This window comes from Chiloscyllium plagiosum, unplaced genomic scaffold (assembly GCF_037043375.1).
Source record: "Chiloscyllium plagiosum isolate Xiang-an unplaced genomic scaffold, Cpla_swu_hap1 HiC_scaffold_31, whole genome shotgun sequence".
Taxonomy (NCBI): Eukaryota; Metazoa; Chordata; class Chondrichthyes; order Orectolobiformes; family Hemiscylliidae; genus Chiloscyllium; species Chiloscyllium plagiosum.
Genome location: NW_028270169.1, coordinates 54,339,442 through 54,347,198, shown reverse-complemented (window position 1 = coordinate 54,347,198; position 7,757 = coordinate 54,339,442). Strand labels below are relative to the sequence as shown.

Here is a 7,757-nt window from a genome sequence, read left to right as displayed (position 1 = left end):
AAGTTGACCAAGGTAGAGAAATAAAATTTCTGGAGTGCAGACTATTAACAATAGTAAGGTGGAATTTGGAGAGGGGAGTAGCCCCTGACATTTAAGGATGACAGAAGGACATTAGTGAGTAAGGATATTATTCTTTGAAGTCTTATCTGTGTTGCTGTAGACAGGCAGGTCTTACTGCCCATCCTTCAGAGGTAAGTGGCATCAGAGAGTGAGCTAGGCTTGAGGATCTCTGAATTCAGGAGGTCTCACTCCACTTGGACCCACAAGCAGAATGGCAAACCCAGTCAGTGTGCATGCTGGGACACTAGTGCATGCTGGTACACGTGCTGAGTAAGTGTACAGATTGACCTGGGGTATATGGGTGACCTCGAGGGACATAGAGTCATGGAGATGTACAGCATGGAAACAGACCCTTCGGTCCAACCCATCCATGCCGACCAGATATCTCAACCCAATCTAGTCCCACCTGCCAGCACCCGGCCCATATCCCTTCAAACCCTTTTAAATGTTGCAATCGTACCATCCTCCACCACTTCCACTGGCAGCTCATTCCATACACGTACCATCCTCTGCGTGAAAACGTTGCCCCTTAGGTCTCTTTTATATTTTTCCCCTCTTACCCTAAAACTATGCCCTCTAGTTCTGGACTCCCCGACTCCAGGGAAAAGACTTTGTCTATTTATCCTATCCAAGCCCCTCATAATTTTGTAAACCTCTATATGATTGCACTGTTCATCCACACGAACTGGACAAGTGAACTATTCCCTTACTTCCTGTTTATTACAGTAAATAAGTTGTACTTTGGTGTGCAATAGTGAATTGGCTTTACTTTTTCAATTGGTTTGGATACTAATTGGTGTAAGGGACCACATTTCCTGGAGTGTAAACTGGAAAATGGAAGTTGCTACATTACTGTATGTACTAGAAAGTTTTAATACAACTTGAAGGTCAAGTGAAGTTGTGTGGCAGACAGGTTAGCTATCTAAGTTTGTTACTTTTCAGAGTAGTGAAGTGGATACTTTGAATATGGCAGCGGAACTCTGAATCAAAAAAACCCTCTTACTACAGCCTTTTGGATTTGCTTTTAAAGAGCAGTTTCACAGACTTGGGAGGCAGTGCACTCAGATACCTCTGCACTCTGTCTGTCAGCCTCCCCTCTCTTCCGAGTGAAAACCAGGCTAAGAAACCTAGAGATTTGATAGAAAGGATTCCACTACAACACCTAGGTACACCCAAACAGCTGCTGGATCATAGATCAAATCATGACTGCATGGAAATATTGAGACATCATTGCTAAACTGTGAGAAACTCATCCCCTACCCCCATGCGGCCTGAAATTTGATTTACAGAATTGGTTTCTCCTTGACTATATTTTCCCCAAACAACTAATCTGCAGAAACGAGTGCTAATGGCTGGCATGTTGGCTTCAATAGCTGCCTAGGGTAGTGTTCATTCTTGTCAGGTATCTTGGTGCCACCTGGTCTGCGTGGGCTTTGTGAGGATTGATTACCTGGGGAGACAGGGTTAAAAATCACACAACACCAGGTTATAGTCCAACAAGTTTAATTAGAAGCACTAGCTTTCGGAGCACTGCTCCTTCATCAAGCACCTGATGAAGGAGTGTCGCTCCGAAAGCTAGTGCTTCCAATTAAACCTGTTGGACTATAACCTGGTGTTGTGTGATTTTTAACTTTGTACACCCCAGTCCAACACCAGCATCTCCAAGTCATGGGGAGACAGGGAATGCCCTCAGGGCTTCAGGAGCGGTGATAGTATTGTGAGGTAGAAAACCAGTTAGCAGATCATCTAGATGGTGTATTCCTTCAGTCAGGAAACTGCTTCGGTAATGTCTCATTTTATTGTGAGTTCCTGAGCTGAGTGTGGTCAAGTTGAGGTGCCAGTGGCATTATGGGTAGGTTGTGTTTGGCTAAAAACAGATATGGTTTCTGTGAGCAAGTGGTGGGTAGGCAAAGTGGTTTGCTTTTCTCCCACACTTACTAATGGGTCAAATCTGAGGTCATACTCTCAATTTCGGGTCAAATTTCAAACGAAGCCTCAAAGCAACTTGGCCTAATCTGAAGCCATTGCTAGGGAGAGGGATAGAGTTGGCAATTAGGCTGCGCTGTTGAAGATGGTGAATGCAAATTTAAGTCTTCACAGTGATTATTAAAAAGTAATTTCTGCCCATATAGTTATTGGACGTCAGACAAACCACCTACTGGTTTTGTGACAGTAGACGTAAGGGAGGTGCTAGTGAGCTGTCCAGGAAAAAGATGAATTGAAGTGGAAAAAAGGAGTGTACAGAGTTGCTCCAGGATTCTGTGTTCCCTGGCTCCACCTCAGGTGAAAACCTGGCCCATTACAAAACCTGTCTGCCCTGCCATTGTACTCTTGCAGATGTTGGGGTGGGAGAAGGGAAGGGGATGATGGGAGTACAGTATGACTGGCTCAGGATGAGACTTTTGCCTCCATCTGGGGAGGATGCCCCGTCTCTGAGAGCTGCAGGCCAATCTGATTGGTCAGAGGCCCTGTAGTCACAGCAGCGCCGGCGATGTGCAGTGGTTACTCTTGGGACTGCAGCTAGTGCCCGAGGAAGAGGGCATCTTGGTGGTTGGACTAAAGCTCTGTCCAGGGGTGTTTGGGTATCGGCCACTGTGGGCAAGGAGGGTGGCAGGCGAGGGTGAGGGGCAGATGGATACAGCAGAGGACCTCGAAAGGAGCTGTAGCCCCTGCTCCCTTTTCCCTGTGCCTGAAACCAATCCACCTCGTAAATGCTGCCAGGCTTGACCTGCTGTGTGCCAGTAGCGGTAGGGCATGGGATGAGGTAGATCTGTGGCCATTTTTTTGCCAACAATAGGACCAAAAGTGAGAGAGACTTTGAATGCAACATGTTTCCTTCCTATCGGAAAGATGTTGTGAAACTTGAAAGGGTTCAGAAAAGATTTACAAGAATGTTGCCAGGGTTGGAGGGTTTGAGCTCGAGGGAGAGGCTGAATAGACTGGGGCTATTTTCCCTGGAGTGTCAGAGGCTGAGGGGGTGACCTTATAGAGGTTTGTAAAATCATGAGGGGCATAGATAGGGTAAATACACAAAGTCTTTTCCCTGGGGTGGGGGAGTCCAGAGCTAGAGGGCATAGGTTTAGGATGAGAATGGGAAAGATATAAAAGAGACCTGAGGGGCAATGTTTTCACGCAGAGGGTGGTACGTGTATAGAATGAGCTGCGTGAGGAAGTGGAGGAGGCTGGTACAATTGCAACATTTAAAAGGCATTTGGATGGGTATGTGAATAGGAAGGGTTTGGAGGGATATGGGCTGGCAAGTAGGACTAGATTGGGTTGTGATATCTGGTTGGGTTGGACGAGTTGGACCGAAGGGTCTGTTTTTGTGCTGTACATCTCTATGACTCTATGTTGCTTTCATCCCAGCTCCTTAACATGGCAGACAGGTCAGAGGGTCCGCAATGGGTGAGGCATATACTTCATTTTACCATGTTCCCCCAAACGACAGTGGAGTGTGGGAGGGGGAGGATGGAGGGAAAGCAGGAGGGGTATCATGGAATCTTGACTCTCAGGGTATGGCAAATCCTGGTGATATCGGGGCAGCCATCTTTTATTGATATGCCTTTCACTCCATCCAGGTGACCATGTATGGCCTTTGGCTTGTGACCTGTGAGGCACCTTTCCAATGTTGAAATTATTACAAACTGCATTCATGAGATTTTGATTGCTGAATTTTCTGTGTTCCTTGAAAGATTTTCTAAAGTGCATCAAGAGTGAAGATGAATGTGAGTGGGCCCTGATGAGGTTGAAGTGTGGAGTAATTTCAAGTTGTGTTCAAGCTGAGCACTTGACTGCTGATCAAAGTGAAAGAAAGTGAATGTAATATAAATGGTTATCTGTACTGTGTGCCTTTAAGGAAGCATAAATGGAGGGTGTAAATGCCTACGGCCATACTAGTCTGAAAACGCCCGATCTCGTCTGATCTCGGAAGCTAAGCAGACTCAGGCCTGGTTAGTACTTGGATGGGAGACTGCCTGGGAATACCAGGTGCAGTAGGCTTTTGCAGCCACCAGAGGCTGCTCACAGCTTCGCACTCACACTCCCATTCATCAAGCAACGTCCTTTTAACTACTCACTCCGTCTCTCTGTCTCACTTTTGCAATCTGTTGGCAATTTCTTTCTGCATTCTCCTGCTGTACAGGATGAAACTGACAGGGAGAAGGAAGAGAAATTAAGAATAGATTCGACAAGATGTAGCTGAAAATGTGTTCCTGGAAAAGCGCAGCAGGTCAGGCAGCATCCAAGGAGCAGGAGAATCGATGTTTCGACCATGAGCCCTTCTTCAGGAATGAGGAAAGTGTGTCCAGCAGGCTAAGATAAAAGGCAGGGAGGAGGTGCTTGGGGGAGAGGTGTTGGAAATGCGATAGATGGAAGGAGGTCAAGGTGAGGGTGATAGGCTGGAGTGGGGTTGGGGGCGGAGAGGACAGGAAGAAGATTGCAGGTTAGGAAGTTGGTGCTGAGTTCGAGGGATTTGACTGAGGCAAGGTGGGGGGAGGGGAAATCAGGAAGCTGGAGAAATCTGAGTTCATCCCTTGTGGCTGGAGGGTTCCTCGGCGGAAGATGAGGCGCTCTTCCTCCAACCGTCATGTTGCTATGGTCTGGCGATGGAGGAGTCCAAGGACCTGCATGTCCTTGGTGGAGAGGGTGGGGGAGTTGAAGTGTTGAGCCACGGGGTGGTTGGGTTAGTTGGTCCGAGAGTCCCAGAGGTGTTCTCTGAAACGTTCCACAAGTAGGCAGCCTGTCTCCCCAGTATAGAGGAGGCCACATCGGGTGCAGCAGATGCAGTAAATGATGTGTGTGGAGGTGCAGGTGAATTTGTGGTGGATATGGAAGGATCCCTTGGGGCCTTGGAGGGAAGTAAGGGGGGAGGTGTGGGCGCAAATTTTGCATTTGTTGCGGTTGCAGGGAAAGGTGCCGGGAGTGGAGCTTGGGTTGGTGGGGGGTGTGGACCTGTCGAGGGAGTCACGGAGGGAGTGGTGTTTTCGGAACGCTGATAGGGGAGGGGAGGGAAATATATCCCTAGTGGTGGGGTCCGTTTGGAGGTGGCGGAAATGATGACGGATGATACGATGTATATGGAGGTTGGTGGGGTGGTAGGTGAGGACCAGTGGGGTTCTGTCCTGGTGGCGATTGGAGGGGCGGGGCTCAAGGGCGGAGGAGCGGGAAGTGGAGGAGATGCGGTGGAAAGCATCGTCGATCACGTCTGGGGGGAAATTGCGGTCTTTGAAGAAGCCTGGATGTAGACAAGATGTAGACTTTCTCCAGCTGAGCTGAGTGTGTTTGTGTGCTGCCAGTGGTCTGGAACTCCAGCTCCATGTTTGCTATTGTCTGATAGTCTGCTCTCTCAGAATGGGTATGGTGCCATCAATACAGCCTTAACCTTCCTCTCATGGTCATATATTTCCAAGCTTGGAGGGGAGCTTGCAGGCACTGGTGGTCCCATGTATCTGTAGCCCTTGTCCTTCTCGATGGAAATGGTTGTGGGTTTGTCTGAGAATCTTTTGTGAATTTCTGCAGTGCATCATATAGATAGCACACACTGCTGCTACTGAGTGTTAGTGGTGCAGGGAGTGGTTGCTTGTGGAAGTGGTGCTAATCAAGTGGGGATTGCTTTGTCCTGGATGGTGTCAAGCTTCTTGAGTGTTGTTGGAGCTGTACTGATCCAGGCAAGTGGGGAGTATTCCATCACATACCTGACTTGTGCCTTCTAGATGGTGGACAGGCTGTGGGGTGTCATGAGATAAGGTACTCACTGTGGTATTCCTCGTCTCTGACCTGCTTTCGTCAACACAATATTTATATGGCTAGTCCAGTTCTGTTTCTGGTCAATGGCAACACCCAGGATGTTGATAGGAGGGAATTACGCGTCCTACCGTCTTTAATAAAATCATATTTTAACTCCACAAATTCATAGGATTCTGCGGTCTTAGTTGTCGTGGTCATATAATGATCAGTAGACACTTTTCCACCCTATATTGAACTTGTATCATTGATATGTTACATTCACCTGGGTATCAAAGGGTGACTTCAAGGCTTTTGAATTTTCCCCAATCTTTGTTTTCTGTTTGTCAGAGAAGTTTATGGTGATTACAGTTTGAAATGGTGTCTTTCCAATCGTGACAAGAGTACAGCAGTGTGTGGCCTCCTCTGGCTAGTTAAGTTGATCAGTTGTTAGTTTATCATTGTGCCGTTCAGCATGGGGAGGCTGTCAGTTTGCTTCACGTAGCCATGGAACTGAGAGGGGAAAAGCTGGGGCCATTCTGTCTCATGCAATATTTCAGCTGTGGGCTGTTTCTTTGTTCCGTTTCAGTTTGTTTCAGTTGCCTGCTGCAACTTCCACAACTCGCAACATCCCTGTGTCTCTCTGTCAGTAGCAATGTATTTTTTACAGCTCGTCAATACTCAATGCCAGCTTCACTTCTGACACCATGCTCTGTGATCAGCAGACAGCATTCTGGTCAGAATGGATTGGCGTCATCGTGTCATATAGACCCTTTGGTCCAAATTGTCCAGGATGACCAGATTTCCGAAACAGAACTCATTCCATTTGCCTGCATTTGACCCATCTAAACCTTCCCTATCCATGTACCTACCTTTTAAATCATGTGACTGTACCTGCCTTTACTCCTTCCTCTGGCAGCTCGTTCCATACACGTACCACCCTCTGTGTGAAAAAGTGGCCCTCAGGTCCCAATTAAATCTTTTACCTCTCACCTTAAACCTACGCCCTCTGGTTTGGGGTCCACTACCCAGGGAAAAAGACCTTGCTATTCGCTTTATGCATGTCCCTCAGGATTTAAATCTGTGTAAGGTCACCCTTCAATTTTGATGCTTCAGGGAAAAAACGTCCCAGTCTATTCACCCTATTGTTATAATTCAAACCTCCAGTCCCGGCAACATTGTTGTAATTTTTTTCTGGACACTTTCTAGTTTAATAACATCCTTCCTATTGACGTGCTGGGCAAGAGGAAAGAATTATTGCGATATAAATGTGCACCTTCAGTTAAATGCTATAAAGCACAGAGGAGAATGAGGACCAGAAGCATGTGTCTATATGGAGCTAGAACTGTAGGTTCTAAGTGTGTATGGCCATACTAGTCTGAAAATCCCTGATCTTGTCTGATCTCTGAAGCAAAACAGGCTCAGGCCTGGTTAGTATTTGGATGGGAGACCGCCTGGGAATACCAGGTGCAGTAGGCTTTTGCAGCCACCAGAGGCCGCTCACAGCTTAGCACTGTCACACTCCCATTCATCAAGCAACGTCCTTTCAACTGCACACTCCGTCTCTCTGTCTCACTGTCTCACTTACTCTTGCCCAATTTCATTGTTCAACTTCTTCCCCCTGAAGGAGGGTTCTTGAAGAAGGGCTCATGCCCCGAAACGTCGATTCTCCTGCTTCTTGGATGCTGCCTGACCTGCTGCGCTTTTCCAGCAACACATCTTCAGCTTCGTCCCCAATACACAAACACATCATTACTGCTTGAGATTGGAGCAAACACACCAGGAACACCAAAGCTGCAAGTTTTTTTATTGAAGAGCACAAACGGTGGTTTTTGTTAAGTGATGCCTCACTTTCGATGATCACGCTTCCCTGATCGATGTCAGCGTACCCCTTTTTTCTAACAATCGTCTAACTAGTGGTGTGGATAGGGCCTGAAAGCTACAACGTTGTGGTGAGGGCTTGTCAGGTGAAGGGA

The 7,757-nt window shown here is 47.3% G+C and overlaps 1 protein-coding gene, 1 non-coding gene and 1 pseudogene across 2 annotated transcripts in view; all 3 read left to right on the top strand.

Annotated features, from left to right (window-relative positions):
* The window catches only part of LOC122564163 (protein spinster homolog 3-like), a 255,278-nt gene that overhangs the window by 146,816 nt on the left and 100,705 nt on the right, over positions 1 to 7,757 (top strand). The window lies entirely within an intron of this gene.
* On the top strand, positions 3,941 to 4,059 carry LOC122545220 (5S ribosomal RNA). The gene has a single exon (XR_006310520.1). It is a non-coding gene; the product is annotated as a 5S ribosomal RNA (ribosomal RNA).
* LOC148141928 (5S ribosomal RNA) lies at positions 7,142 to 7,260 on the top strand (annotated as a pseudogene).